The 27,597-nt window shown below is 47.9% G+C and overlaps 36 non-coding genes across 36 annotated transcripts; all 36 read right to left on the bottom strand.

The window, feature by feature from the left end:
* Window positions 1-585: 585 nt before the first annotated feature.
* LOC143871486 (5S ribosomal RNA) lies at window positions 586-704 on the bottom strand. Its single transcript, XR_013246251.1, has one exon. It is a non-coding gene; the product is annotated as a 5S ribosomal RNA (ribosomal RNA).
* Window positions 705-1,301: 597 nt separating this feature from the next.
* On the bottom strand, window positions 1,302-1,420 carry LOC143871485 (5S ribosomal RNA). Its single transcript, XR_013246250.1, has one exon. It is a non-coding gene; the product is annotated as a 5S ribosomal RNA (ribosomal RNA).
* A 597-nt stretch (window positions 1,421-2,017) lies between these two features.
* LOC143872907 (5S ribosomal RNA) lies at window positions 2,018-2,136 on the bottom strand. The gene has a single exon (XR_013247633.1). It is a non-coding gene; the product is annotated as a 5S ribosomal RNA (ribosomal RNA).
* A 598-nt stretch (window positions 2,137-2,734) lies between these two features.
* Window positions 2,735-2,853, bottom strand: LOC143871484 (5S ribosomal RNA). The gene has a single exon (XR_013246249.1). It is a non-coding gene; the product is annotated as a 5S ribosomal RNA (ribosomal RNA).
* Window positions 2,854-3,450: 597 nt separating this feature from the next.
* On the bottom strand, window positions 3,451-3,569 carry LOC143872509 (5S ribosomal RNA). Its single transcript, XR_013247253.1, has one exon. It is a non-coding gene; the product is annotated as a 5S ribosomal RNA (ribosomal RNA).
* A 597-nt stretch (window positions 3,570-4,166) lies between these two features.
* On the bottom strand, window positions 4,167-4,285 carry LOC143874501 (5S ribosomal RNA). Its single transcript, XR_013249179.1, has one exon. It is a non-coding gene; the product is annotated as a 5S ribosomal RNA (ribosomal RNA).
* A 597-nt stretch (window positions 4,286-4,882) lies between these two features.
* LOC143872920 (5S ribosomal RNA) lies at window positions 4,883-5,001 on the bottom strand. Its single transcript, XR_013247646.1, has one exon. It is a non-coding gene; the product is annotated as a 5S ribosomal RNA (ribosomal RNA).
* A 597-nt stretch (window positions 5,002-5,598) lies between these two features.
* On the bottom strand, window positions 5,599-5,717 carry LOC143873275 (5S ribosomal RNA). Its single transcript, XR_013247992.1, has one exon. It is a non-coding gene; the product is annotated as a 5S ribosomal RNA (ribosomal RNA).
* A 597-nt stretch (window positions 5,718-6,314) lies between these two features.
* Window positions 6,315-6,433, bottom strand: LOC143874500 (5S ribosomal RNA). Its single transcript, XR_013249178.1, has one exon. It is a non-coding gene; the product is annotated as a 5S ribosomal RNA (ribosomal RNA).
* Window positions 6,434-7,030: 597 nt separating this feature from the next.
* LOC143872919 (5S ribosomal RNA) lies at window positions 7,031-7,149 on the bottom strand. Its single transcript, XR_013247645.1, has one exon. It is a non-coding gene; the product is annotated as a 5S ribosomal RNA (ribosomal RNA).
* A 1,095-nt stretch (window positions 7,150-8,244) lies between these two features.
* LOC143871483 (5S ribosomal RNA) lies at window positions 8,245-8,363 on the bottom strand. The gene has a single exon (XR_013246248.1). It is a non-coding gene; the product is annotated as a 5S ribosomal RNA (ribosomal RNA).
* A 596-nt stretch (window positions 8,364-8,959) lies between these two features.
* LOC143871482 (5S ribosomal RNA) lies at window positions 8,960-9,078 on the bottom strand. The gene has a single exon (XR_013246247.1). It is a non-coding gene; the product is annotated as a 5S ribosomal RNA (ribosomal RNA).
* A 597-nt stretch (window positions 9,079-9,675) lies between these two features.
* Window positions 9,676-9,794, bottom strand: LOC143871481 (5S ribosomal RNA). Its single transcript, XR_013246246.1, has one exon. It is a non-coding gene; the product is annotated as a 5S ribosomal RNA (ribosomal RNA).
* A 597-nt stretch (window positions 9,795-10,391) lies between these two features.
* LOC143871480 (5S ribosomal RNA) lies at window positions 10,392-10,510 on the bottom strand. The gene has a single exon (XR_013246245.1). It is a non-coding gene; the product is annotated as a 5S ribosomal RNA (ribosomal RNA).
* Window positions 10,511-11,107: 597 nt separating this feature from the next.
* Window positions 11,108-11,226, bottom strand: LOC143872918 (5S ribosomal RNA). Its single transcript, XR_013247644.1, has one exon. It is a non-coding gene; the product is annotated as a 5S ribosomal RNA (ribosomal RNA).
* Window positions 11,227-12,321: 1,095 nt separating this feature from the next.
* Window positions 12,322-12,440, bottom strand: LOC143871478 (5S ribosomal RNA). The gene has a single exon (XR_013246243.1). It is a non-coding gene; the product is annotated as a 5S ribosomal RNA (ribosomal RNA).
* Window positions 12,441-13,036: 596 nt separating this feature from the next.
* On the bottom strand, window positions 13,037-13,155 carry LOC143871477 (5S ribosomal RNA). Its single transcript, XR_013246242.1, has one exon. It is a non-coding gene; the product is annotated as a 5S ribosomal RNA (ribosomal RNA).
* A 597-nt stretch (window positions 13,156-13,752) lies between these two features.
* On the bottom strand, window positions 13,753-13,871 carry LOC143871476 (5S ribosomal RNA). The gene has a single exon (XR_013246241.1). It is a non-coding gene; the product is annotated as a 5S ribosomal RNA (ribosomal RNA).
* Window positions 13,872-14,468: 597 nt separating this feature from the next.
* On the bottom strand, window positions 14,469-14,587 carry LOC143871475 (5S ribosomal RNA). The gene has a single exon (XR_013246240.1). It is a non-coding gene; the product is annotated as a 5S ribosomal RNA (ribosomal RNA).
* A 597-nt stretch (window positions 14,588-15,184) lies between these two features.
* Window positions 15,185-15,303, bottom strand: LOC143871474 (5S ribosomal RNA). Its single transcript, XR_013246239.1, has one exon. It is a non-coding gene; the product is annotated as a 5S ribosomal RNA (ribosomal RNA).
* Window positions 15,304-15,900: 597 nt separating this feature from the next.
* LOC143874603 (5S ribosomal RNA) lies at window positions 15,901-16,019 on the bottom strand. Its single transcript, XR_013249278.1, has one exon. It is a non-coding gene; the product is annotated as a 5S ribosomal RNA (ribosomal RNA).
* A 596-nt stretch (window positions 16,020-16,615) lies between these two features.
* Window positions 16,616-16,734, bottom strand: LOC143871473 (5S ribosomal RNA). Its single transcript, XR_013246238.1, has one exon. It is a non-coding gene; the product is annotated as a 5S ribosomal RNA (ribosomal RNA).
* A 594-nt stretch (window positions 16,735-17,328) lies between these two features.
* Window positions 17,329-17,446, bottom strand: LOC143874684 (5S ribosomal RNA). The gene has a single exon (XR_013249355.1). It is a non-coding gene; the product is annotated as a 5S ribosomal RNA (ribosomal RNA).
* Window positions 17,447-18,045: 599 nt separating this feature from the next.
* LOC143872906 (5S ribosomal RNA) lies at window positions 18,046-18,164 on the bottom strand. The gene has a single exon (XR_013247632.1). It is a non-coding gene; the product is annotated as a 5S ribosomal RNA (ribosomal RNA).
* Window positions 18,165-18,762: 598 nt separating this feature from the next.
* Window positions 18,763-18,881, bottom strand: LOC143873580 (5S ribosomal RNA). The gene has a single exon (XR_013248285.1). It is a non-coding gene; the product is annotated as a 5S ribosomal RNA (ribosomal RNA).
* Window positions 18,882-19,478: 597 nt separating this feature from the next.
* On the bottom strand, window positions 19,479-19,597 carry LOC143874974 (5S ribosomal RNA). Its single transcript, XR_013249642.1, has one exon. It is a non-coding gene; the product is annotated as a 5S ribosomal RNA (ribosomal RNA).
* Window positions 19,598-20,194: 597 nt separating this feature from the next.
* On the bottom strand, window positions 20,195-20,313 carry LOC143871472 (5S ribosomal RNA). The gene has a single exon (XR_013246237.1). It is a non-coding gene; the product is annotated as a 5S ribosomal RNA (ribosomal RNA).
* A 597-nt stretch (window positions 20,314-20,910) lies between these two features.
* Window positions 20,911-21,029, bottom strand: LOC143871346 (5S ribosomal RNA). Its single transcript, XR_013246116.1, has one exon. It is a non-coding gene; the product is annotated as a 5S ribosomal RNA (ribosomal RNA).
* A 597-nt stretch (window positions 21,030-21,626) lies between these two features.
* On the bottom strand, window positions 21,627-21,745 carry LOC143874499 (5S ribosomal RNA). Its single transcript, XR_013249177.1, has one exon. It is a non-coding gene; the product is annotated as a 5S ribosomal RNA (ribosomal RNA).
* A 597-nt stretch (window positions 21,746-22,342) lies between these two features.
* On the bottom strand, window positions 22,343-22,461 carry LOC143872916 (5S ribosomal RNA). The gene has a single exon (XR_013247642.1). It is a non-coding gene; the product is annotated as a 5S ribosomal RNA (ribosomal RNA).
* A 597-nt stretch (window positions 22,462-23,058) lies between these two features.
* LOC143874026 (5S ribosomal RNA) lies at window positions 23,059-23,177 on the bottom strand. The gene has a single exon (XR_013248716.1). It is a non-coding gene; the product is annotated as a 5S ribosomal RNA (ribosomal RNA).
* A 597-nt stretch (window positions 23,178-23,774) lies between these two features.
* LOC143871471 (5S ribosomal RNA) lies at window positions 23,775-23,893 on the bottom strand. The gene has a single exon (XR_013246236.1). It is a non-coding gene; the product is annotated as a 5S ribosomal RNA (ribosomal RNA).
* A 597-nt stretch (window positions 23,894-24,490) lies between these two features.
* On the bottom strand, window positions 24,491-24,609 carry LOC143874498 (5S ribosomal RNA). The gene has a single exon (XR_013249176.1). It is a non-coding gene; the product is annotated as a 5S ribosomal RNA (ribosomal RNA).
* Window positions 24,610-25,206: 597 nt separating this feature from the next.
* LOC143874559 (5S ribosomal RNA) lies at window positions 25,207-25,325 on the bottom strand. The gene has a single exon (XR_013249235.1). It is a non-coding gene; the product is annotated as a 5S ribosomal RNA (ribosomal RNA).
* Window positions 25,326-26,400: 1,075 nt separating this feature from the next.
* On the bottom strand, window positions 26,401-26,519 carry LOC143871470 (5S ribosomal RNA). Its single transcript, XR_013246235.1, has one exon. It is a non-coding gene; the product is annotated as a 5S ribosomal RNA (ribosomal RNA).
* A 597-nt stretch (window positions 26,520-27,116) lies between these two features.
* Window positions 27,117-27,235, bottom strand: LOC143871469 (5S ribosomal RNA). The gene has a single exon (XR_013246234.1). It is a non-coding gene; the product is annotated as a 5S ribosomal RNA (ribosomal RNA).
* Between the last annotated feature and the right edge of the window lie 362 nt (window positions 27,236-27,597).

Here is a 27,597-nt window from a genome sequence, read left to right as displayed (position 1 = left end):
CATTGTCAAAGTAATAAAGAGTTTCCACTCGCATTGTCGTACGAAGTCCGTTTAAATAAAAGTGCGAAAAAATCCTGCTAGATGACATCGGATGGACGATCCGAGCATGTCGGGAAGCCGGATGACCGCTATGGCTGTCATCGCGCGATGAATCTTCCCGAGTACCCCCGAATCAATATAAGAATCGCCACGATCTGACGGGCGGATCAAAAGTTATCGTCGGAACGATATTTGTGCACCAAGGGTAGCTCACGGCCAGTAAACACCTTCCGACCGGATTCATGACTTTCATCCACTAGTACACTCATCCGCTATAGCCTGTACGTCACTGAATCTAAACAAACCCCCGCTATAATTTGACCGCAAATGAAATGTCAGAACGAATTCCGTTTATCGAATCAAACGACACTATCAGCCCGCCATAATAAAGACCGGACGTCTTTGAATTCACCATCCGGAAGAAAATAAAAAGATCCGAACCGAAACGTAGGAGGCGACGCACTAAATGTGCGTTTCAGTTCGCATCGATGTTCCAGAACCGAAAGATTGTTCGAAAAAAGTGGTAGATAGCCGAAAAAAGTGACAGGGGTGCAACACGAGGACTTCCCAGGAGGTCACCCATCCTAGTACTACTCTCGCCCAAGCACGCTTAACTTCGGAGTTCTGATGGGATCCAGTGCATTTGTGCTGGTATGATCGCACCCAGCATGCCTCTCCATTGTCAAAGTAATAAAGAGTTTCCACTCGCATTGTCGTACGAAGTCCGTTTAAATAAAAGTGCGAAAAAATCCTGCTAGATGACATCGGATGGACGATCCGAGCATGTCGGGAAGCCGGATGACCGCTAGGGCTGTCATCGCGCGATGAATCTTCCCGAGTACCCCCGAATCAATATAAGAATCGCCACGATCTGACGGGCGGATCAAAAGTTATCGTCGGAACGATATTTGTGCACCAAGGGTAGCTCACGGCCAGTAAACACCTTCCGACCGGATTCATGACTTTCATCCACTAGTACACTCATCCGCTATAGCCTGTACGTCACTGAATCTAAACAAACCCCCGCTATAATTTGACCGCAAATGAAATGTCAGAACGAATTCCGTTTATCGAATCAAACGACACTATCAGCCCGCCATAATAAAGACCGGACGTCTTTGAATTCACCATCCGGAAGAAAATAAAAAGATCCGAACCGAAACGTAGGAGGCGACGCACTAAACGTGCGTTTCAGTTCGCATCGATGTTCCAGAACCGAAAGATTGTTCGAAAAAAGTGGTAGATAGCCGAAAAAAGTGACAGGGGTGCAACACGAGGACTTCCCAGGAGGTCACCCATCCTAGTACTACTCTCGCCCAAGCACGCTTAACTTCGGAGTTCTGATGGGATCCAGTGCATTTGTGCTGGTATGATCGCACCCAGCATGCCTCTCCATTGTCAAAGTAATAAAGAGTTTCCACTCGCATTGTCGTACGAAGTCCGTTTAAATGAAAGTGCGAAAAAATCCTGCTAGATGACACCGGATGGACGATCCGAGCATGTCGGGAAGCCGGATGACCGCCAGGGCTGTCATCGCGCGATGGATCTTCCCGAGTACCCCCGAATCAATATAATAATCGCCACGATCTGACGGGCGGATCAAAAGTTATCGTCGGAACGATATTTGTGCACCAAGGGTAGCTCACGGCCAGTAAACACCTTCCGACCGGATTAATGACTCGCATCCACTAGTACACTCATCCGCTATAGCCTGTACGTCACTGAATCTAAACAAACCCCCGCTATAATTTGACCGAAAATGAAATGTTAGAACGAATTCCGTTTATCGAATCAAACGACACTATCACCTCGCCATAATAAAGACCGGACGTCTTTGAATTCACCATCCGGAAGAAAATAAAAAGATCCGAACCGAAACGTAGGAGTCGACGCACTAAACGTGCGTTTCAGTTCGCATCGATGTTCCAGAACCGAAAGATTGTTCGAAAAAAGTGGTAGATAGCCGAAAAAAGTGACAGGGGTGCAACACGAGGACTTCCCAGGAGGTCACCCACCCTAGTACTACTCTCGCCCAAGCACGCTTAACTTCGGAGTTCTGATGGGATCCAGTGCATTTGTGCTGGTATGATCGCACCCAGCATGCCTTTCCATTGTCAAAGTAATAAAGAGTTTCCACTTGCATTGTCGTACGAAGTCCGTTTAAATGAAAGTGCGAAAAAATCCTGCTAGATGACACCGGATGGACGATCCGAGCATGTCGGGAAGCCGGATGACCGCTATGGCTGTCATCGCGCGATTAATCTTCCCGAGTACCCCCGAATCAATATAAGAATCGCTACGATCTGACGGGCGGATCAAAAGTTATCGTCGGAACGATATTTGTGCACCAAGGGTAGCTCACGGCCAGTAAACACCTTCCGACCGGATTCATGACTCGCATCCACTAGTACACTCATCCGCTATAGCCTGTACGTCACTGAATCTAAACAAACCCCCGCTATAATTTGACTGCAAATGAAATGTCAGAACGAATTCCGTTTATCGAATCAAACGACACTATCACCCCGCCATAATAAAGACCGGACGTGTTTGAATTCACCATCCGGAAGAAAATAAAAAAGATCCGAACCGAAACGTAGGAGGCGACGCACTAAACGTGCGTTTCAGTTCGCATCGATGTTCCAGAACCGAAAGATTGTTCGAAAAAAGTGGTAGATAGCCGAAAAAAGTGACAGGGGTGCAACACGAGGACTTCCCAGGAGGTCACCCATCCTAGTACTACTCTCGCCCAAGCACGCTTAACTTCGGAGTTCTGATGGGATCCAGTGCATTTGTGCTGGTATGATCGCACCCAGCATGCCTCTCCATTGTCAAAGTAATAAAGAGTTTCCACTCGCATTGTCGTACGAAGTCCGTTTAAATGAAAGTGCGAAAAAATCCTGCTAGATGACACCGGATGGACGATCCGAGCATGTCGGGAAGCCGGATGACCGCTAGGGCTGTCATCGCGCGATGAATCTTCCCGAGTACCCCCGAATCAATATAAGAATCGCCACGATCTGACGGGCGGATCAAAAGTTATCGTCGGAACGATATTTGTGCACCAAGGGTAGCTCACGGCCAGTAAACACCTTCCGACCGGATTCATGACTCGCATCCACTAGTACACTCATCCGCTATAGCCTGTACGTCACTGAATCTAAACAAACCCCCGCTATAATTTGACCGCAAATGAAATGTAAGAACGAATTCCGTTTATCGAATCAAACGACACTATCAACCCGCCATAATAAAGACCGGACGTCTTTGAATTCACCATCCGGAAGAAAATAAAAAGATCCGAACCGAAACGTAGGAGGCGACGCACTAAACGTGCGTTTCAGTTCGCAACGATGTTCCAGAACCGAAAGATTGTTCGAAAAAAGTGGTAGATAGCCGAAAAAAGTGACAGGGGTGCAACACGAGGACTTCCCAGGAGGTCACCCATCCTAGTACTACTCTCGCCCAAGCACACTTAACTTCGGAGTTCTGATGGGATCCAGTGCATTTGTGCTGGTATGATCGCACCCAGCATGCCTCTCCATTGTCAAAGTAATAAAGAGTTTCCACTCGCATTGTCGTACGAAGTCCGTTTAAATGAAAGTGCGAAAAAATCCTGCTAGATGACACCGGATGGACGATCCGAGCATGTCGGGAAGCCGGATGACCGCCAAGGCTGTCATCGCGCGATGAATCTTCCCGAGTACCCCCGAATCAATATAAGAATCGCCACGATCTGACGGGCGGATCAAAAGTTATCGTCGGAACGATATTTGTGCACCAAGGGTAGCTCACGGCCAGTAAACACCTTCCGACCGGATTAATGACTCGCATCCACTAGTACACTCATCCGCTATAGCCTGTACGTCACTGAATCTAAACAAATCCCCGCTATAATTTGACCGCAAATGAAATGTCAGAACGAATTCCGTTTATCGAATCAAACGACACTATCACCCCGCCATAATAAAGACCGGACGTGTTTGAATTCACCATCCGGAAGAAAATAAAAAGATCCGAACCGAAACGTAGGAGGCGACGCACTAAACGTGCGTTTCAGTTCGCATCGATGTTCCAGAACCGAAAGATTGTTCGAAAAAAGTGGTAGATAGCCGAAAAAAGTGACAGGGGTGCAACACGAGGACTTCCCAGGAGGTCACCCATCCTAGTACTACTCTCGCCCAAGCACGCTTAACTTCGGAGTTCTGATGGGATACAGTGCATTTGTGCTGGTATGATCGCACCCAGCATGCCTCTCCATTGTCAAAGTAATAAAGAGTTTCCACTCGCATTGTCGTACGAAGTCCGTTTAAATGAAAGTGCGAAAAAATCCTGCTACATGACACCGGATGGACGATCCGAGCATGTCGGGAAGCCGGATGACCGCCAGGGCGGTCATCGCGCGATGAATCTTCCCGAGTACCCCCGAATCAATATAAGAATCGCCACGATCTGACGGGCGGATCAAAAGTTATCGTCGGAACGATATTTGTGCACCAAGGGTAGCTCACGGCCAGTAAACACCTTCCGACCGGATTCATGACTCGCATCCACTAGTACACTCATCCGCTATAGCCTGTACGTCACTGAATCTGAACAAACCCCCGCTATAATTTGACCGCAAATGAAATGTCAGAACGAATTCCGTTTATCGAATCAAACGACACTATCACCCCGCCATAATAAAGACCGGACGTATTAGAATTCACCATCCGGAAGAAAATAAAAAGATCCGAACCGAAACATATGAGGCGTCGCACTAAACGTGCGTTTCAGTTCGCATCGATGTTCCAGAACCGAAAGATTGTTCGAAAAAAGTGGTAGATAGCCGAAAAAAGTGACAGGGGTGCAACACGAGGACTTCCCAGGCGGTCACCCATCCTAGTACTACTCTCGCCCAAGCACGCTTAACTTCGGAGTTCTGATGGGATCCAGTGCATTTGTGCTGGTATGATCGCACCCAGCATGCCTCTCCATTGTCAAAGTAATAAAGAGTTTCCACTCGCATTGTCGTACGAAGTCCGTTTAAATAAAAGTGCGAAAAAATCCTGCTAGATGACACCGGATGGACGATCCGAGCATGTCTGGAAGCCGGATGACCGCCAGGGCTGTCATCGCGCGATGAATCTTCCCGAGTACCCCCGAATCAATATAAGAATCGCGACGATCTGACGGGCGGATCAAAAGTTATCGTCGGAACGATATTTGTGCACCAAGGGTAGCTCACGGCCAGTAAACACCTTCCGACCGGATTCATGACTCGCATCCACTAGTACACTCATCCGCTATAGCCTGTACGTCACTGAATCTAAACAAACCCCCGCTATAATTTGACCGCAAATGAAATGTAAGAACGAATTCCGTTTATCGAATCAAACGACACTATCAGCCCGCCATAATAAAGACCGGACGTCTTTGAATTCACCATCCGGAAGAAAATAAAAAGATCCGAACCGAAACGTAGGAGGCGACGCACTAAACGTGCGTTTCAGTTCGCAACGATGTTCCAGAACCGAAAGATTGTTCGAAAAAAGTGGTAGATAGCCGAAAAAAGTGACAGGGGTGCAACACGAGGACTTCCCAGGAGGTCACCCATCCTAGTACTACTCTCGCCCAAGCACACTTAACTTCGGAGTTCTGATGGGATCCAGTGCATTTCTGCTGGTATGATCGCACCCAGCATGCCTCTCCATTGTCAAAGTAATAAAGAGTTTCCACTCGCATTGTCGTACGAAGTCCGTTTAAATGAAAGTGCGAAAAAATCCTGCTAGATGACACCGGATGGACGATCCGAGCATGTCGGGAAGCCGGATGACCGCCAAGGCTGTCATCGCGCGATGAATCTTCCCGAGTACCCCCGAATCAATATAAGAATCGCCACGATCTGACGGGCGGATCAAAAGTTATCGTCGGAACGATATTTGTGCACCAAGGGTAGCTCACGGCCAGTAAACACCTTCCGACCGGATTAATGACTCGCATCCACTAGTACACTCATCCGCTATAGCCTGTACGTCACTGAATCTAAACAAATCCCCGCTATAATTTGACCGCAAATGAAATGTCAGAACGAATTCCGTTTATCGAATCAAACGACACTATCACCCCGCCATAATAAAGACCGGACGTGTTTGAATTCACCATCCGGAAGAAAATAAAAAGATCCGAACCGAAACGTAGGAGGCGACGCACTAAACGTGCGTTTCAGTTCGCATCGATGTTCCAGAACCGAAAGATTGTTCGAAAAAAGTGGTAGATAGCCGAAAAAAGTGACAGGGGTGCAACACGAGGACTTCCCAGGAGGTCACCCATCCTAGTACTACTCTCGCCCAAGCACGCTTAACTTCGGAGTTCTGATGGGATACAGTGCATTTGTGCTGGTATGATCGCACCCAGCATGCCTCTCCATTGTCAAAGTAATAAAGAGTTTCCACTCGCATTGTCGTACGAAGTCCGTTTAAATGAAAGTGCGAAAAAATCCTGCTACATGACACCGGATGGACGATCCGAGCATGTCGGGAAGCCGGATGACCGCCAGGGCGGTCATCGCGCGATGAATCTTCCCGAGTACCCCCGAATCAATATAAGAATCGCCACGATCTGACGGGCGGATCAAAAGTTATCGTCGGAACGATATTTGTGCACCAAGGGTAGCTCACGGCCAGTAAACACCTTCCGACCGGATTCATGACTCGCATCCACTAGTACACTCATCCGCTATAGCCTGTACGTCACTGAATCTGAACAAACCCCCGCTATAATTTGACCGCAAATGAAATGTCAGAACGAATTCCGTTTATCGAATCAAACGACACTATCACCCCGCCATAATAAAGACCGGACGTATTTGAATTCACCATCCGGAAGAAAATAAAAAGATCCGAACCGAAACATATGAGGCGTCGCACTAAACGTGCGTTTCAGTTCGCATCGATGTTCCAGAACCGAAAGATTGTTCGAAAAAAGTGGTAGATAGCCGAAAAAAGTGACAGGGGTGCAACACGAGGACTTCCCAGGCGGTCACCCATCCTAGTACTACTCTCGCCCAAGCACGCTTAACTTCGGAGTTCTGATGGGATCCAGTGCATTTGTGCTGGTATGATCGCACCCAGCATGCCTCTCCATTGTCAAAGTAATAAAGAGTTTCCACTCGCATTGTCGTACGAAGTCCGTTTAAATAAAAGTGCGAAAAAATCCTGCTAGATGACACCGGATGGACGATCCGAGCATGTCTGGAAGCCGGATGACCGCCAGGGCTGTCATCGCGCGATGAATCTTCCCGAGTACCCCCGAATCAATATAAGAATCGCGACGATCTGACGGGCGGATCAAAAGTTATCGTCGGAACGATATTTGTGCACCAAGGGTAGCTCACGGCCAGTAAACACCTTCCGACCGGATTCATGACTCGCATCCACTAGTACACTCATCCGCTATAGCCTGTACGTCACTGAATCTAAACAAACCCCCGCTATAATTTGACCGCAAATGAAATGTCAGAACGAATTCCGTTTATCGAATCAAACGACACTATCACCCCGCCATAATAAAGACCGGACGTCTTTGAATTCACCATCCGGAAGAAAATAAAAAGATCCGAACCGAAACGTAGGAGGCGACGCACTAAACGTGCGTTTCAGTTCGCATCGATGTTCCAGAACCGAAAGATTGTTCGAAAAAAGTGGTAGATAGCTGAAAAAAGTGACAGGGGTGCAACACGAGGACTTCCCAGGAGGTCACCCATCCTAGTACTACTCTCGCCGCGCAATTAATCTTCCCGAGTACCCCCGAATCAATATAAGAATCGCTACGATCTGACGGGCGGATCAAAAGTTATCGTCGGAACGATATTTGTGCACCAAGGGTAGCTCACGGCCAGTAAACACCTTCCGACCGGATTCATGACTCGCATCCACTAGTACACTCATCCGCTATAGCCTGTACGTCACTGAATCTAAACAAACCCCCGCTATAATTTGACCGCAAATGAAATGTCAGAACGAATTCCGTTTATCGAATCAAACGACACTATCAGCCCGCCATAATAAAGACCGGACGTCTTTGAATTCACCATCCGGAAGAAAATAAAAAGATCCGAACCGAAACGTAGGAGGCGACGCACTAAACGTGCGTTTCAGTTCGCATCGATGTTCCAGAACCGAAAGATTGTTCGAAAAAAGTGGTAGATAGCCGAAAAAAGTGACAGGGGTGCAACACGAGGACTTCCCAGGAGGTCACCCATCCTAGTACTACTCTCGCCCAAGCACGCTTAACTTCGGAGTTCTGATGGGATCCAGTGCATTTGTGCTGGTATGATCGCACCCAGCATGCCTCTCCATTGTCAAAGTAATAAAGAGTTTCCACTCGCATTGTCGTACGAAGTCCGTTTAAATGAAAGTGCGAAAAATCCTGCTAGATGACACCGGATGGACGATCCGAGCATGTCGGGAAGCCGGATGACCGCCAGGGCTGTCATCGCGCGATTAATCTTCCCGAGTACCCCCGAATCAATATAAGAATCGCGACGATCTGACGGGCGGATCAAAAGTTATCGTCGGAACGATATTTGTGCACCAAGGGTAGCTCACGGCCAGTAAACACCTTCCGAACGGATTCATGACTCGCATCCACTAGTACACTCATCCGCTATAGCCTGTACGTCACTGAATCTAAACAAACCCCCGCTATAATTTGACCGCAAATGAAATGTCAGAACGAATTCCGTTTATCGAATCAAACGACACTATCACCTCGCCATAATAAAGACCGGACGTCTTTGAATTCACCATCCGGAAGAAAATAAAAAGATCCGAACCGAAACGTAGGAGGCGACGCACTAAACGTGCGTTTCAGTTCGCATCGATGTTCCAGAACCGAAAGATTGTTCGAAAAAAGTGGTAGATAGCTGAAAAAAGTGACAGGGGTGCAACACGAGGACTTCCCAGGAGGTCACCCATCCTAGTACTACTCTCGCCCAAGCACGCTTAACTTCGGAGTTCTGATGGGATCCAGTGCATTTGTGCTGGTATGATCGCACCCAGCATGCCTTTCCATTGTCAAAGTAATAAAGAGTTTCCACTCGCATTGTCGTACGAAGTCCGTTTAAATGAAAGTGCGAAAAAATCCTGCTAGATGACACCGGATGGACGATCCGAGCATGTCGGGAAGCCGGATGACCACCAGGGCTGTCATCGCGCGATTAATCTTCCCGAGTACCCCCGAATCAATATAAGAATCGCTACGATCTGACGGGCGGATCAAAAGTTATCGTCGGAACGATATTTGTGCACCAAGGGTAGCTCACGGCCAGTAAACACCTTCCGACCGGATTCATGACTCGCATCCACTAGTACACTCATCCGCTATAGCCTGTACGTCACTGAATCTAAACAAACCCCCGCTATAATTTGACCGCAAATGAAATGTCAGAACGAATTCCGTTTATCGAATCAAACGACACTATCACCCCGCCATAATAAAGACCGGACGTCTTTGAATTCACCATCCGGAAGAAAATAAAAAGATCCGAACCGAAACGTAGGAGGCGACGCACTAAACGTGCGTTTCAGTTCGCATCGATGTTCCAGAACCGAAAGATTGTTCGAAAAAAGTGGTAGATAGCCGAAAAAAGTGACAGGGGTGCAACACGAGGACTTCCCAGGAGGTCACCCATCCTAGTACTACTCTCGCCCAAGCACGCTTAACTTCGGAGTTCTGATGGGATCCAGTGCATTTGTGCTGGTATGATCGCACCCAGCATGCCTCTCCATTGTCAAAGTAATAAAGAGTTTCCACTCGCATTGTCGTACGAAGTCCGTTTAAATGAAAGTGCGAAAAAATCCTGCTAGATGACACCGGATGGACGATCCGAGCATGTCTGGAAGCCGAATGACCGCCAGGGCTGTCATCGCGCGATGAATCTTCCCGAGTACCCCCAAATCAATATAAGAATCGCCACGATCTGACGGGCGGATCAAAAGTTATCGTCGGAACGATATTTGTGCACCAAGGGTAGCTCACGGCCAGTAAACACCTTCCGACCGGATTCATGACTCGCATCCACTAGTACACTCATCCGCTATAGCCTGTACGTCACTGAATCTAAACAAACCCCCGCTATAATTTGACCGCAAATGAAATGTCAGAACGAATTCCGTTTATCGAATCAAACGACACTATCAGCCCGCCATAATAAAGACCGGACGTCTTTGAATTCACCATCCGGAAGAAAATAAAAAGATCCGAACCGAAACGTATGAGGCAACGCACTAAACGTGCGTTTCAGTTCGCATCGATGTTCCAGAACCGAAAGATTGTTCGAAAAAAGTGGTAGATAGCCGAAAAAAGTGACAGGGGTGCAACACGAGGACTTCCCAGGAGGTCACCCATCCTAGTACTACTCTCGCCCAAGCACGCTTAACTTCGGAGTTCTGATGGGATCCAGTGCATTTGTGCTGGTATGATCGCACCCAGCATGCCTCTCCATTGTCAAAGTAATAAAGAGTTTCCACTCGCATTGTCGTACGAAGTCCGTTTAAATGAAAGTGCGAAAAAATCCTGCTAGATGACACCGGATGGACGATCCGAGCATGTCGGGAAGCCGGATGACCGCCAGGGCTGTCATCGCGCGATGAATCTTCCCGAGTACCCCCGAATCAATATAAGAATCGCCACGATCTGACGGGCGGATCAAAAGTTATCGTCGGAACGATATTTGTGCACCAAGGGTAGCTCACGGCCAGTAAACACCTTCCGACCGGATTCATGACTCGCATCCACTAGTACACTCATCCGCTATAGCCTGTACGTCACTGAATCTAAACAAACCCCCGCTATAATTTGACCGCAAATGAAATGTCAGAACGAATTCCGTTTATCGAATCAAACGACACTATCACCCCGCCATAATAAAGACCGGACGTCTTTGAATTCACCATCCGGAAGAAAATAAAAAGATCCGAACCGAAACGTAGGAGGCGACGCACTAAACGTGCGTTTCAGTTCGCATCGATGTTCCAGAACCGAAAGATTGTTCGAAAAAAGTGGTAGATAGCCGAAAAAAGTGACAGGGGTGCAACACGAGGACTTCCCAGGCGGTCACCCATCCTAGTACTACTCTCGCCCAAGCACGCTTAACTTCGGAGTTCTGATGGGATCCAGTGCATTTGTGCTGGTATGATCGCACCCAGCATGCCTCTCCATTGTCAAAGTAATAAAGAGTTTCCACTCGCATTGTCGTACGAAGTCCGTTTAAATAAAAGTGCGAAAAAATCCTGCTAGATGACACCGGATGGACGATCCGAGCATGTCTGGAAGCCGGATGACCGCCAGGGCTGTCATCGCGCGATGAATCTTCCCGAGTACCCCCGAATCAATATAAGAATCGCGACGATCTGACGGGCGGATCAAAAGTTATCGTCGGAACGATATTTGTGCACCAAGGGTAGCTCACGGCCAGTAAACACCTTCCGACCGGATTCATGACTCGCATCCACTAGTACACTCATCCGCTATAGCCTGTACGTCACTGAATCTAAACAAACCCCTGCTATAATTTGACCGCAAATGAAATGTCAGAACGAATTCCGTTTATCGAATCAAACGACACTATCACCCCGCCATAATAAAGACCGGACGTCTTTGAATTCACCATCCGGAAGAAAATAAAAAGATCCGAACCGAAACGTAGGAGGCGACGCACTAAACGTGCGTTTCAGTTCGCATCGATGTTCCAGAACCGAAAGATTGTTCGAAAAAAGTGGTAGATAGCTGAAAAAAGTGACAGGGGTGCAACACGAGGACTTCCCAGGAGGTCACCCATCCTAGTACTACTCTCGCCGCGCAATTAATCTTCCCGAGTACCCCCGAATCAATATAAGAATCGCTACGATCTGACGGGCGGATCAAAAGTTATCGTCGGAACGATATTTGTGCACCAAGGGTAGCTCACGGCCAGTAAACACCTTCCGACCGGATTCATGACTCGCATCCACTAGTACACTCATCCGCTATAGCCTGTACGTCACTGAATCTAAACAAACCCCCGCTATAATTTGACCGCAAATGAAATGTCAGAACGAATTCCGTTTATCGAATCAAACGACACTATCAGCCCGCCATAATAAAGACCGGACGTCTTTGAATTCACCATCCGGAAGAAAATAAAAAGATCCGAACCGAAACGTAGGAGGCGACGCACTAAACGTGCGTTTCAGTTCGCATCGATGTTCCAGAACCGAAAGATTGTTCGAAAAAAGTGGTAGATAGCCGAAAAAAGTGACAGGGGTGCAACACGAGGACTTCCCAGGAGGTCACCCATCCTAGTACTACTCTCGCCCAAGCACGCTTAACTTCGGAGTTCTGATGGGATCCAGTGCATTTGTGCTGGTATGATCGCACCCAGCATGCCTCTCCATTGTCAAAGTAATAAAGAGTTTCCACTCGCATTGTCGTACGAAGTCCGTTTAAATGAAAGTGCGAAAAATCCTGCTAGATGACACCGGATGGACGATCCGAGCATGTCGGGAAGCCGGATGACCGCCAGGGCTGTCATCGCGCGATTAATCTTCCCGAGTACCCCCGAATCAATATAAGAATCGCGACGATCTGACGGGCGGATCAAAAGTTATCGTCGGAACGATATTTGTGCACCAAGGGTAGCTCACGGCCAGTAAACACCTTCCGAACGGATTCATGACTCGCATCCACTAGTACACTCATCCGCTATAGCCTGTACGTCACTGAATCTAAACAAACCCCCGCTATAATTTGACCGCAAATGAAATGTCAGAACGAATTCCGTTTATCGAATCAAACGACACTATCACCTCGCCATAATAAAGACCGGACGTCTTTGAATTCACCATCCGGAAGAAAATAAAAAGATCCGAACCGAAACGTAGGAGGCGACGCACTAAACGTGCGTTTCAGTTCGCATCGATGTTCCAGAACCGAAAGATTGTTCGAAAAAAGTGGTAGATAGCTGAAAAAAGTGACAGGGGTGCAACACGAGGACTTCCCAGGAGGTCACCCATCCTAGTACTACTCTCGCCCAAGCACGCTTAACTTCGGAGTTCTGATGGGATCCAGTGCATTTGTGCTGGTATGATCGCACCCAGCATGCCTTTCCATTGTCAAAGTAATAAAGAGTTTCCACTCGCATTGTCGTACGAAGTCCGTTTAAATGAAAGTGCGAAAAAATCCTGCTAGATGACACCGGATGGACGATCCGAGCATGTCGGGAAGCCGGATGACCACCAGGGCTGTCATCGCGCGATTAATCTTCCCGAGTACCCCCGAATCAATATAAGAATCGCTACGATCTGACGGGCGGATCAAAAGTTATCGTCGGAACGATATTTGTGCACCAAGGGTAGCTCACGGCCAGTAAACACCTTCCGACCGGATTCATGACTCGCATCCACTAGTACACTCATCCGCTATAGCCTGTACGTCACTGAATCTAAACAAACCCCCGCTATAATTTGACCGCAAATGAAATGTCAGAACGAATTCCGTTTATCGAATCAAACGACACTATCACCCCGCCATAATAAAGACCGGACGTCTTTGAATTCACCATCCGGAAGAAAATAAAAAGATCCGAACCGAAACGTAGGAGGCGACGCACTAAACGTGCGTTTCAGTTCGCATCGATGTTCCAGAACCGAAAGATTGTTCGAAAAAAGTGGTAGATAGCCGAAAAAAGTGACAGGGGTGCAACACGAGGACTTCCCAGGAGGTCACCCATCCTAGTACTACTCTCGCCCAAGCACGCTTAACTTCGGAGTTCTGATGGGATCCAGTGCATTTGTGCTGGTATGATCGCACCCAGCATGCCTCTCCATTGTCAAAGTAATAAAGAGTTTCCACTCGCATTGTCGTACGAAGTCCGTTTAAATGAAAGTGCGAAAAAATCCTGCTAGATGACACCGGATGGACGATCCGAGCATGTCTGGAAGCCGAATGACCGCCAGGGCTGTCATCGCGCGATGAATCTTCCCGAGTACCCCCAAATCAATATAAGAATCGCCACGATCTGACGGGCGGATCAAAAGTTATCGTCGGAACGATATTTGTGCACCAAGGGTAGCTCACGGCCAGTAAACACCTTCCGACCGGATTCATGACTCGCATCCACTAGTACACTCATCCGCTATAGCCTGTACGTCACTGAATCTAAACAAACCCCCGCTATAATTTGACCGCAAATGAAATGTCAGAACGAATTCCGTTTATCGAATCAAACGACACTATCAGCCCGCCATAATAAAGACCGGACGTCTTTGAATTCACCATCCGGAAGAAAATAAAAAGATCCGAACCGAAACGTATGAGGCAACGCACTAAACGTGCGTTTCAGTTCGCATCGATGTTCCAGAACCGAAAGATTGTTCGAAAAAAGTGGTAGATAGCCGAAAAAAGTGACAGGGGTGCAACACGAGGACTTCCCAGGAGGTCACCCATCCTAGTACTACTCTCGCCCAAGCACGCTTAACTTCGGAGTTCTGATGGGATCCAGTGCATTTGTGCTGGTATGATCGCACCCAGCATGCCTCTCCATTGTCAAAGTAATAAAGAGTTTCCACTCGCATTGTCGTACGAAGTCCGTTTAAATGAAAGTGCGAAAAAATCCTGCTAGATGACACCGGATGGACGATCCGAGCATGTCGGGAAGCCGGATGACCGCCAGGGCTGTCATCGCGCGATGAATCTTCCCGAGTACCCCCGAATCAATATAAGAATCGCCACGATCTGACGGGCGGATCAAAAGTTATCGTCGGAACGATATTTGTGCACCAAGGGTAGCTCACGGCCAGTAAACACCTTCCGACCGGATTCATGACTCGCATCCACTAGTACACTCATCCGCTATAGCCTGTACGTCACTGAATCTAAACAAACCCCCGCTATAATTTGACCGCAAATGAAATGTCAGAACGAATTCCGTTTATCGAATCAAACGACACTATCACCCCGCCATAATAAAGACCGGACGTCTTTGAATTCACCATCCGGAAGAAAATAAAAAGATCCGAACCGAAACGTAGGAGGCGACGCACTAAACGTGCGTTTCAGTTCGCATCGATGTTCCAGAACCGAAAGATTGTTCGAAAAAAGTGGTAGATAGCCGAAAAAAGTGACAGGGGTGCAACACGAGGACTTCCCAGGAGGTCACCCATCCTAGTACTACTCTCGCCCAAGCACGCTTAACTTCGGAGTTCTGATGGGATCCAGTGCATTTGTGCTGGTATGATCGCACCCAGCATGCCTTTCCATTGTCAAAGTAATAAAGAGTTTCCACTCGCATTGTCGTACGAAGTCCGTTTAAATAAAAGTGCGAAAAAATCCTGCTAGATGACATCGGATGGACGATCCGAGCATGTCGGGAAGCCGGATGACCGCAAGGGCTGTCATCGCGCGATGAATCTTCCCGAGTACCCCCGAATCAATATAAGAATCGCCACGATCTGACGGGCGGATCAAAAGTTATCGTCGGAACGATATTTGTGCACCAAGGGTAGCTCACGGCCAGTAAACACCTTCCGACCGGATTCATGACTTTCATCCACTAGTACACTCATCCGCTATAGCCTGTACGTCACTGAATCTAAACAAACCCCCGCTATAATTTGACCGCAAATGAAATGTCAGAACGAATTCCGTTTATCGAATCAAACGACACTATCAGCCCGCCATAATAAAGACCGGACGTCTTTGAATTCACCATCCGGAAGAAAATAAAAAGATCCTAACCGAAACGTAGGAGGCGACGCACTAAACGTGCGTTTCAGTTCGCATCGATGTTCCAGAACCGAAAGATTGTTCGAAAAAAGTGGTAGATAGCCGAAAAAAGTGACAGGGGTGCAACACGAGGACTTCCCAGGAGGTCACCCATCCTAGTACTACTCTCGCCCAAGCACGCTTAACTTCGGAGTTCTGATGGCATCCAGTGCATTTGTGCTGGTATGATCGCACCCAGCATGCCTCTCCATTGTCAAAGTAATAAAGAGTTTCCACTCGCATTGTCGTACGAAGTCCGTTTAAATAAAAGTGCGAAAAAATCCTGCTAGATGACATCGGATGGACGATCCGAGCATGTCGGGAAGCCGGATGACCGCTATGGCTGTCATCGCGCGATGAATCTTCCCGAGTACCCCCGAATCAATATAAGAATCGCCACGATCTGACGGGCGGATCAAAAGTTATCGTCGGAACGATATTTGTGCACCAAGGGTAGCTCACGGCCAGTAAACACCTTCCGACCGGATTCATGACTTTCATCCACTAGTACACTCATCCGCTATAGCCTGTACGTCACTGAATCTAAACAAACCCCCGCTATAATTTGACCGCAAATGAAATGTCAGAACGAATTCCGTTTATCGAATCAAACGACACTATCAGCCCGCCATAATAAAGACCGGACGTCTTTGAATTCACCATCCGGAAGAAAATAAAAGATCCGAACCGAAACGTAGGAGGCGACGCACTAAATGTGCGTTTCAGTTCGCATCGATGTTCCAGAACCGAAAGATTGTTCGAAAAAAGTGGTAGATAGCCGAAAAAAGTGACAGGGGTGCAACACGAGGACTTCCCAGGAGGTCACCCATCCTAGTACTACTCTCGCCCAAGCACGCTTAACTTCGGAGTTCTGATGGGATCCAGTGCATTTGTGCTGGTATGATCGCACCCAGCATGCCTCTCCATTGTCAAAGTAATAAAGAGTTCCACTCGCATTGTCGTACGAAGTCCGTTTAAATAAAAGTGCGAAAAAATCCTGCTAGATGACATCGGATGGACGATCCGAGCATGTCGGGAAGCCGGATGACCGCTAGGGCTGTCATCGCGCGATGAATCTTCCCGAGTACCCCCGAATCAATATAAGAATCGCCACGATCTGACGGGCGGATCAAAAGTTATCGTCGGAACGATATTTGTGCACCTAGGGTAGCTCACGGCCAGTAAACACCTTCCGACCGGATTCATGACTTTCATCCACTAGTACACTCATCCGCTATAGCCTGTACGTCACTGAATCTAAACAACCCCCGCTATAATTTGACCGCAAATGAAATGTCAGAACGAATTCCGTTTATCGAATCAAACGACACTATCAGCCCGCCATAATAAAGACGGACGTCTTTGAATTCACCATCCGGAAGAAAATAAAAAGATCCGAACCGAAACGTAGGAGGCGACGCACTAACGTGCGTTTCAGTTCGCATCGATGTTCCAGAACCGAAAGATTGTTCGAAAAAAGTGGTAGATAGCCGAAAAAAAGTGACAGGGGTGCAACACGAGGACTTCCCAGGAGGTCACCCATCCTAGTACTACTCTCGCCCAAGCACGCTTAACTTCGGAGTTCTGATGGATCCAGTGCATTTGTGCTGGTATGATCGCACCCAGCATGCCTCTCCATTGTCAAAGTAATAAAGAGTTTCCACTCGCATTGTCGTACGAAGTCCGTTTAAATGAAAGTGCGAAAAAATCCTGCTAAGATGACACCGGATGGACGATCCGAGCATGTCGGGAAGCCGGATGACCGCCAGGGCTGTCATCGCGCGATGGATCTTCCCGAGTACCCCCGAATCAATATAATAATCGCCACGATCTGACGGGCGGATCAAAAGTTATCGTCGGAACGATATTTGTGCACCAAGGTAGCTCACGGCCAGTAAACACCTTCCGACCGGATTAATGACTCGCATCCACTAGTACACTCATCCGCTATAGCCTGTACGTCACTGAATCTAAACAAAACCCCCGCTATAATTTGACCGAAAATTGAAATGTTAGAACGAATTCCGTTTATCGAATCAAACGACACTATCACCTCGCCATAATAAAGACCGGACGTCTTTGAATTCACCATCCGGAAGAAAATAAAAAGATCCGAACCGAAACGTAGGAGTCGACGCACTAAACGTGCGTTTCAGTTCGCATCGATGTTCCAGAACCGAAAGATTGTTCGAAAAAAGTGGTAGATAGCCGAAAAAAGTGACAGGGGTGCAACACGAGGACTTCCCAGGAGGTCACCCACCCTAGTACTACTCTCGCCCAAGCACGCTTAACTTCGGAGTTCTGATGGGATCCAGTGCATTTGTGCTGGTATGATCGCACCCAGCATGCCTTTCCATTGTCAAAGTAATAAAGAGTTTCCACTCGCATTGTCGTACGAAGTCCGTTTAAATGAAAGTGCGAAAAAATCCTGCTAGATGACACCGGATGGACGATCCGAGCATGTCGGGAAGCCGGATGACCGCTATGGCTGTCATCGCGCGATTAATCTTCCCGAGTACCCCCGAATCAATATAAGAATCGCTACGATCTGACGGGCGGATCAAAAGTTATCGTCGGAACGATATTTGTGCACCAAGGGTAGCTCACGGCCAGTAAACACCTTCCGACCGGATTCATGACTCGCATCCACTAGTACACTCATCCGCTATAGCCTGTACGTCACTGAATCTAAACAAACCCCCGCTATAATTTGACTGCAAATGAAATGTCAGAACGAATTCCGTTTATCGAATCAAACGACACTATCACCCCGCCATAATAAAGACCGGACGTGTTTGAATTCACCATCCGGAAGAAAATAAAAAAGATCCGAACCGAAACGTAGGAGGCGACGCACTAAACGTGCGTTTCAGTTCGCATCGATGTTCCAGAACCGAAAGATTGTTCGAAAAAAGTGGTAGATAGCCGAAAAAAGTGACAGGGCTGCAACACGAGGACTTCCCAGGAGGTCACCCATCCTAGTACTACTCTCGCCCAAGCACGCTTAACTTCGGAGTTCTGATGGGATCCAGTGCATTTGTGCTGGTATGATCGCACCCAGCATGCCTCTCCATTGTCAAAGTAATAAAGAGTTTCCACTCGCATTGTCGTACGAAGTCCGTTTAAATGAAAGTGCGAAAAAATCCTGCTAGATGACACCGGATGGACGATCCGAGCATGTCGGGAAGCCGGATGACCGCTAGGGCTGTCATCGCGCGATTAATCTTCTCGAGTACCCCCGAATCAATATAAGAATCGCGACGATCTGACGGGCGGATCAAAAGTTATCGTCGGAACGATATTTGTGCACCAAGGGTAGCTCACGGCCAGTAAACACCTTCCGACCGGATTCATGACTCGCATCCACTATTACACTCATCCGCTATAGCCTGTACGTCACTGAATCTAAACAAACCCCCGCTATAATTTGACCGCAAATGAAATGTCAGAACGAATTCCGTTTATCGAATCAAACGACACTATCAGCCCGCCATAATAAAGACCGGACGTCTTTGAATTCACCATCCGGAAGAAAATAAAAAGATCCGAACCGAAACGTAGGAGGCGACGCACTAAACGTGCGTTTCAGTTCGCATCGATGTTCCAGAACCGAAAGATTGTTCGAAAAAAGTGGTAGATAGCCGAAAAAAGTGACAGGGGTGCAACACGAGGACTTCCCAGGAGGTCACCCATCCTAGTACTACTCTCGCCCAAGCACGCTTAACTTCGGAGTTCTGATTGGATACAGTGCATTTGTGCTGGTATGATCGCACCCAGCATGCCTCTCCATTGTCAAAGTAATAAAGAGTTTCCACTCGCACTGTCGTACGAAGTCCGTTTAAATGAAAGTGCGAAAAAATCCTGCTAGATGACACCGGATGGACGATCCGAGCATGTCGGGAAGCCGGATGACCGCCAGGGCTGTCATCGCGCGATGAATCTTCCCGAGTACCCCCGAATCAATATAAGAATCGCCACGATCTGACGGGCGGATCAAAAGTTATCGTCGGAACGATATTTGTGCACCAAGGGTAGCTCACGGCCAGTAAACACCATCCGACCGGATTCATGACTCGCATCCACTAGTACACTCATCCGCTATAGCCTGTACGTCACTGAATCTAAACAAACCCCCGCTATAATTTGACCGCAAATGAAATGTCAGAACGAATTCCGTTTATCGAATCAAACGACACTATCACCCCGCCATAATAAAGACCGGACGTATTTTAATTCACCATCCGGAAGAAAATAATAAGATCGGAACCGAAACGTAGGAGGCGTCGCACTAAACGTGCGTTTCAGTTCGCATCGATGTTCCAGAACCGAAAGATTGTTCGAAAAAAGTGGTAGATAGCCGAAAAAAGTGACAGGGGTGCAACACGAGGACTTCCCAGGAGGTCACCCATCCTAGTACTACTCTCGCCCAAGCACGCTTAACTTCGGAGTTCTGATGGGATCCAGTGCATTTGTGCTGGTATGATCGCACCCAGCATGCCTCTCCATTGTCAAAGTAATAAAGAGTTTCCACTCGCATTGTCGTACGAAGTCCGTTTAAATAAAAGTGCGAAAAAATCCTGCTAGATGACATCGGATGGACGATCCGAGCATGTCGGGAAGCCGGATGACCGCTAAGGCTGTCATCGCGCGATGAATCTTCCCGAGTACCCCCGAATCAATATAAGAATCGCCACGATCTGACGGGCGGATCAAAAGTTATCGTCGGAACGATATTTGTGCACCAATGGTAGCTCACGGCCAGTAAACACCTTCCGACCGGATTCATGACTCGCATCCACTAGTACACTCATCCGCTATAGCCTGTACGTCACTGAATCTAAACAAACCCCCGCTATAATTTGACCGCAAATGAAATGTAAGAACGAATTCCGTTTATCGAATCAAACGACACTATCAGCCCGCCATAATAAAGACCGGACGTCTTTGAATTCACCATCCGGAAGAAAATAAAAAGATCCGAACCGAAACGTAGGAGGCGACGCACTAAACGTGCGTTTCAGTTCGCAACGATGTTCCAGAACCGAAAGATTGTTCGAAAAAAGTGGTAGATAGCCGAAAAAAGTGACAGGGGTGCAACACGAGGACTTCCCAGGAGGTCACCCATCCTAGTACTACTCTCGCCCAAGCACACTTAACTTCGGAGTTCTGATGGGATCCAGTGCATTTGTGCTGGTATGATCGCACCCAGCATGCCTCTCCATTGTCAAAGTAATAAAGAGTTTCCACTCGCATTGTCGTACGAAGTCCGTTTAAATGAAAGTGCGAAAAAATCCTGCTAGATGACACCGGATGGACGATCCGAGCATGTCGGGAAGCCGGATGACCGCCAGGGCTGTCATCGCGCGATGAATCTTCCCGAGTACCCCCGAATCAATATAAGAATCGCCACGATCTGACGGGCGGATCAAAAGTTATCGTCGGAACGATATTTGTGCACCAAGGGTAGCTCACGGCCAGTAAACACCTTCCGACCGGATTAAAGACTCGCATCCACTAGTACACTCATCCGCTATAGCCTGTACGTCACTGAATCTAAACAAATCCCCGCTATAATTTGACCGCAAAAGAAATGTCAGAACGAATTCCGTTTATCGAATCAAACGACACTATCACCCCGCCATAATAAAGACCGGACGTGTTTGAATTCACCATCCGGAAGAAAATAAAAAGATCCGAACCGAAACGTAGGAGGCGACGCACTAAACGTGCGTTTCAGTTCGCATCGATGTTCCAGAACCGAAAGATTGTTCGAAAAAAGTGGTAGATAGCCGAAAAAAGTGACAGGGGTGCAACACGAGGACTTCCCAGGAGGTCACCCATCCTAGTACTACTCTCGCCCAAGCACGCTTAACTTCGGAGTTCTGATGGGATACAGTGCATTTGTGCTGGTATGATCGCACCCAGCATGCCTCTCCATTGTCAAAGTAATAAAGAGTTTCCACTCGCATTGTCGTACGAAGTCCGTTTAAATGAAAGTGCGAAAAAATCCTGCTACATGACACCGGATGGACGATCCGAGCATGTCGGGAAGCCGGATGACCGCCAGGGCGGTCATCGCGCGATGAATCTTCCCGAGTACCCCCGAATCAATATAAGAATCGCCACGATCTGACGGGCGGATCAAAAGTTATCGTCGGAACGATATTTGTGCACCAAGGGTAGCTCACGGCCAGTAAACACCTTCCGACCGGATTCATGACTCGCATCCACTAGTACACTCATCCGCTATAGCCTGTACGTCACTGAATCTGAACAAACCCCCGCTATAATTTGACCGCAAATGAAATGTCAGAACGAATTCCGTTTATCGAATCAAACGACACTATCACCCCGCCATAATAAAGACCGGACGTATTTGAATTCACCATCCGGAAGAAAATAAAAAGATCCGAACCGAAACATAGGAGGCGTCGCACTAAACGTGTGTTTCAGTTCGCATCGATGTTCCAGAACCGAAAGATTGTTCGAAAAAAGTGGTAGATAGCCGAAAAAAGTGACAGGGGTGCAACACGAGGACTTCCCAGGCGGTCACCCATCCTAGTACTACTCTCGCCCAAGCACGCTTAACTTCGGAGTTCTGATGGGATCCAGTGCATTTGTGCTGGTATGATCGCACCCAGCATGCCTCTCCATTGTCAAAGTAATAAAGAGTTTCCACTCGCATTGTCGTACGAAGTCCGTTTAAATAAAAGTGCGAAAAAATCCTGCTAGATGACACCGGATGGACGATCCGAGCATGTCTGGAAGCCGGATGACCGCCAGGGCTGTCATCGCGCGATGAATCTTCCCGAGTACCCCCGAATCAATATAAGAATCGCGACGATCTGACGGGCGGATCAAAAGTTATCGTCGGAACGATATTTGTGCACCAAGGGTAGCTCACGGCCAGTAAACACCTTCCGACCGGATTCATGACTCGCATCCACTAGTACACTCATCCGCTATAGCCTGTACGTCACTGAATCTAAACAAATCCCCGCTATAATTTGACCGCAAATGAAATGTCAGAACGAATTCCGTTTATCGAATCAAACGACACTATCACCCCGCCATAATAAAGACCGGACGTGTTTGAATTCACCATCCGGAAGAAAATAAAAAGATCCGAACCGAAACGTAGGAGGCGACGCACTAAACGTGCGTTTCAGTTCGCATCGATGTTCCAGAACCGAAAGATTGTTCGAAAAAAGTGGTAGATAGCCGAAAAAAGTGACAGGGGTGCAACACGAGGACTTCCCAGGAGGTCACCCATCCTAGTACTACTCTCGCCCAAGCACGCTTAACTTCGGAGTTCTGATTGGATCCAGTGCATTTGTGCTGGTATGATCGCACCCAGCATGCCTCTCCATTGTCAAAGTAATAAAGAGTTTCTACTCGCACTGTCGTACGAAGTCCGTTTAAATGAAAGTGCGAAAAAATCCTGCTAGATGACACCGGATGGACGATCCGAGCATGTCGGGAAGCCGGATGACCGCCAGGGCTGTCATCGCGCGATGAATCTTCCCGAGTACCCCCGAATCAATATAAGAATCGCCACGATCTGACGGGCGGATCAAAAGTTATCGTCGGAACGATATTTGTGCACCAAGGGTAGCTCACGGCCAGTAAACACCATCCGACCGGATTCATGACTCGCATCCACTAGTACACTCATCCGCTATAGCCTGTACGTCACTGAATCTAAACAAACCCCCGCTATAATTTGACCGCAAATGAAATGTCAGAACGAATTCCGTTTATCGAATCAAACGACACTATCACCCCGCCATAATAAAGACCGGACGTATTTTAATTCACCATCCGGAAGAAAATAATAAGATCGGAACCGAAACGTAGGAGGCGTCGCACTAAACGTGCGTTTCAGTTCGCATCGATGTTCCAGAACCGAAAGATTGTTCGAAAAAAGTGGTAGATAGCCGAAAAAAGTGACAGGGGTGCAACACGAGGACTTCCCAGGAGGTCACCCATCCTAGTACTACTCTCGCCCAAGCACGCTTAACTTCGGAGTTCTGATGGGATCCAGTGCATTTGTGCTGGTATGATCGCACCCAGCATGCCTCTCCATTGTCAAAGTAATAAAGAGTTTCCACTCGCATTGTCGTACGAAGTCCGTTTAAATAAAAGTGCGAAAAAATCCTGCTAGATGACATCGGATGGACGATCCGAGCATGTCGGGAAGCCGGATGACCGCCAGGGCTGTCATCGCGCGATGAATCTTCCCGAGTACCCCCGAATCAATATAAGAATCGCCACGATCTGACGGGCGGATCAAAAGTTATCGTCGGAACGATATTTGTGCACCAAGGGTAGCTCACGGCCAGTAAACACCTTCCGACCGGATTCATGACTCGCATCCACTAGTACACTCATCCGCTATAGCCTGTACGTCACTGAATCTAAACAAACCCCCGCTATAATTTGACCGCAAATGAAATGTAAGAACGAATTCCGTTTATCGAATCAAACGACACTATCACCCCGCCATAATAAAGACCGGACGTGTTTGAATTCACCATCCGGAAGAAAATAAAAAGATCCGAACCGAAACGTAGGAGGCGACGCACTAAACGTGCGTTTCAGTTCGCATCGATGTTCCAGAACCGAAAGATTGTTCGAAAAAAGTGGTAGATAGCCGAAAAAAGTGACAGGGGTGCAACACGAGGACTTCCCAGGAGGTCACCCATCCTAGTACTACTCTCGCCCAAGCACGCTTAACTTCGGAGTTCTGATGGGATACAGTGCATTTGTGCTGGTATGATCGCACCCAGCATGCCTCTCCATTGTCAAAGTAATAAAGAGTTTCCACTCGCATTGTCGTACGAAGTCCGTTTAAATGAAAGTGCGAAAAAATCCTGCTACATGACACCGGATGGACGATCCGAGCATGTCGGGAAGCCGGATGACCGCTAGGGCGGTCATCGCGCGATGAATCTTCCCGAGTACCCCCGAATCAATATAAGAATCGCCACGATCTGACGGGCGGATCAAAAGTTATCGTCGGAACGATATTTGTGCACCAAGGGTAGCTCACGGCCAGTAAACACCTTCCGACCGGATTCATGACTCGCATCCACTAGTACACTCATCCGCTATAGCCTGTACGTCACTGAATCTGAACAAACCCCCGCTATAATTTGACCGCAAATGAAATGTCAGAACGAATTCCGTTTATCGAATCAAACGACACTATCACCCCGCCATAATAAAGACCGGACGTATTTGAATTCACCATCCGGAAGAAAATAAAAAGATCCGAACCGAAACATAGGAGGCGTCGCACTAAACGTGCGTTTCAGTTCGCATCGATGTTCCAGAACCGAAAGATTGTTCGAAAAAAGTGGTAGATAGCCGAAAAAAGTGACAGGGGTGCAACACGAGGACTTCCCAGGCGGTCACCCATCCTAGTACTACTCTCGCCCAAGCACGCTTAACTTCGGAGTTCTGATGGTATCCAGTGCATTTGTGCTGGTATGATCGCACCCAGCATGCCTCTCCATTGTCAAAGTAATAAAGAGTTTCCACTCGCATTGTCGTACGAAGTCCGTTTAAATAAAAGTGCGAAAAAATCCTGCTAGATGACACCGGATGGACGATCCGAGCATGTCTGGAAGCCGGATGACCGCCAGGGCTGTCATCGCGCGATGAATCTTCCCGAGTACCCCCGAATCAATATAAGAATCGCGACGATCTGACGGGCGGATCAAAAGTTATCGTCGGAACGATATTTGTGCACCAAGGGTAGCTCACGGCCAGTAAACACCTTCCGACCGGATTCATGACTCGCATCCACTAGTACACTCATCCGCTATAGCCTGTACGTCACTGAATCTAAACAAACCCCCGCTATAATTTGACCGCAAATGAAATGTCAGAACGAATTCCGTTTATCGAATCAAACGACACTATCACCCCGCCATAATAAAGACCGGACGTCTTTGAATTCACCATCCGGAAGAAAATAAAAAGATCCGAACCGAAACGTAGGAGGCGACGCACTAAACGTGCGTTTCAGTTCGCATCGATGTTCCAGAACCGAAAGATTGTTCGAAAAAAGTGGTAGATAGCTGAAAAAAGTGACAGGGGTGCAACACGAGGACTTCCCAGGAGGTCACCCATCCTAGTACTACTCTCGCCGCGCAATTAATCTTCCCGAGTACCCCCGAATCAATATAAGAATCGCTACGATCTGACGGGCGGATCAAAAGTTATCGTCGGAACGATATTTGTGCACCAAGGGTAGCTCACGGCCAGTAAACACCTTCCGACCGGATTCATGACTCGCATCCACTAGTACACTCATCCGCTATAGCCTGTACGTCACTGAATCTAAACAAACCCCCGCTATAATTTGACCGCAAATGAAATGTCAGAACGAATTCCGTTTATCGAATCAAACGACACTATCACCCCGCCATAATAAAGACCGGACGTCTTTGAATTCACCATCCGGAAGAAAATAAAAAGATCCGAACCGAAACGTAGGAGGCGACGCACTAAACGTGCGTTTCAGTTCGCATCGATGTTCCAGAACCGAAAGATTGTTCGAAAAAAGTGACAGGGGTGCAACACGAGGACTTCCCAGGAGGTCACCCATCCTAGTACTACTCTCGCCCAAGCACGCTTAACTTCGGAGTTCTGATGGGATCCAGTGCATTTGTGCTGGTATGATCGCACCCAGCATGCCTCTCCATTGTCAGAGTAATAAAGAGTTTCCACTCGCATTGTCGTACGAAGTCCGTTTAAATGAAAGTGCGAAAAAATCCTGCTAGATGACACCGGATGGAGGATCCGAGCATGTCGGGAAGCCGGATGACCGCCAGGGCTGTCATCGCGCGATTAATCTTCCCGAGTACCCCCGAATCAATATAAGAATCGCGACGATCTGACGGGCGGATCAAAAGTTATCGTCGGAACGATATTTGTGCACCAAGGGTAGCTCACGGCCAGTAAACACCTTCCGACCGGATTCATGACTCGCATCCACTAGTACACTCATCCGCTATAGCCTGTACGTCACTGAATCTAAACAAACCCCCGCTATAATTTGACCGCAAATGAAATGTCAGAACGAATTCCGTTTATCGAATCAAACGACACTATCACCTCGCCATAATAAAGACCGGACGTCTTTGAATTCACCATCCGGAAGAAAATAAAAAGATCCGAACCGAAACGTAGGAGGCGACGCACTAAACGTGCGTTTCAGTTCGCATCGATGTTCCAGAACCGAAAGATTGTTCGAAAAAAGTGGTAGATAGCCGAAAAAAGTGACAGGGGTGCAACACGAGGACTTCCCAGGAGGTCACCCATCCTAGTACTACTCTCGCCCAAGCACGCTTAACTTCGGAGTTCTGATGGGATCCAGTGCATTTGTGCTGGTATGATCGCACCCAGCATGCCTCTCCATTGTCAAAGTAATAAAGAGTTTCCACTCGCATTGTCGTACGAAGTCCGTTTAAATGAAAGTGCGAAAAAATCCTGCTTGATGACACCGGATGGACGATCCGAGCATGTCTGGAAGCCGAATGACCGCCAAGGCTGTCATCGCGCGATGAATCTTCCCGAGTACCCCCGAATCAATATAAGAATCGCCACGATCTGACGGGCGGATCAAAAGTTATCGTCGGAACGATATTTGTGCACCAAGGGTAGCTCACGGCCAGTAAACACCTTCCGACCGGATTCATGACTCGCATCCACTAGTACACTCATCCGCTATAGCCTGTACGTCACTGAATCTAAACAAACCCCCGC

Source organism: Tasmannia lanceolata, unplaced genomic scaffold, assembly GCF_043159265.1.
Source record: "Tasmannia lanceolata isolate RefF3 unplaced genomic scaffold, GAP_Taslan_0.1 ptg000003l, whole genome shotgun sequence".
NCBI lineage: Eukaryota > Viridiplantae > Streptophyta > Magnoliopsida > Canellales > Winteraceae > Tasmannia > Tasmannia lanceolata.
The sequence above is the reverse complement of the archived record's forward strand: the minus strand, read 5'-3'. Positions and strand labels throughout refer to the sequence as shown.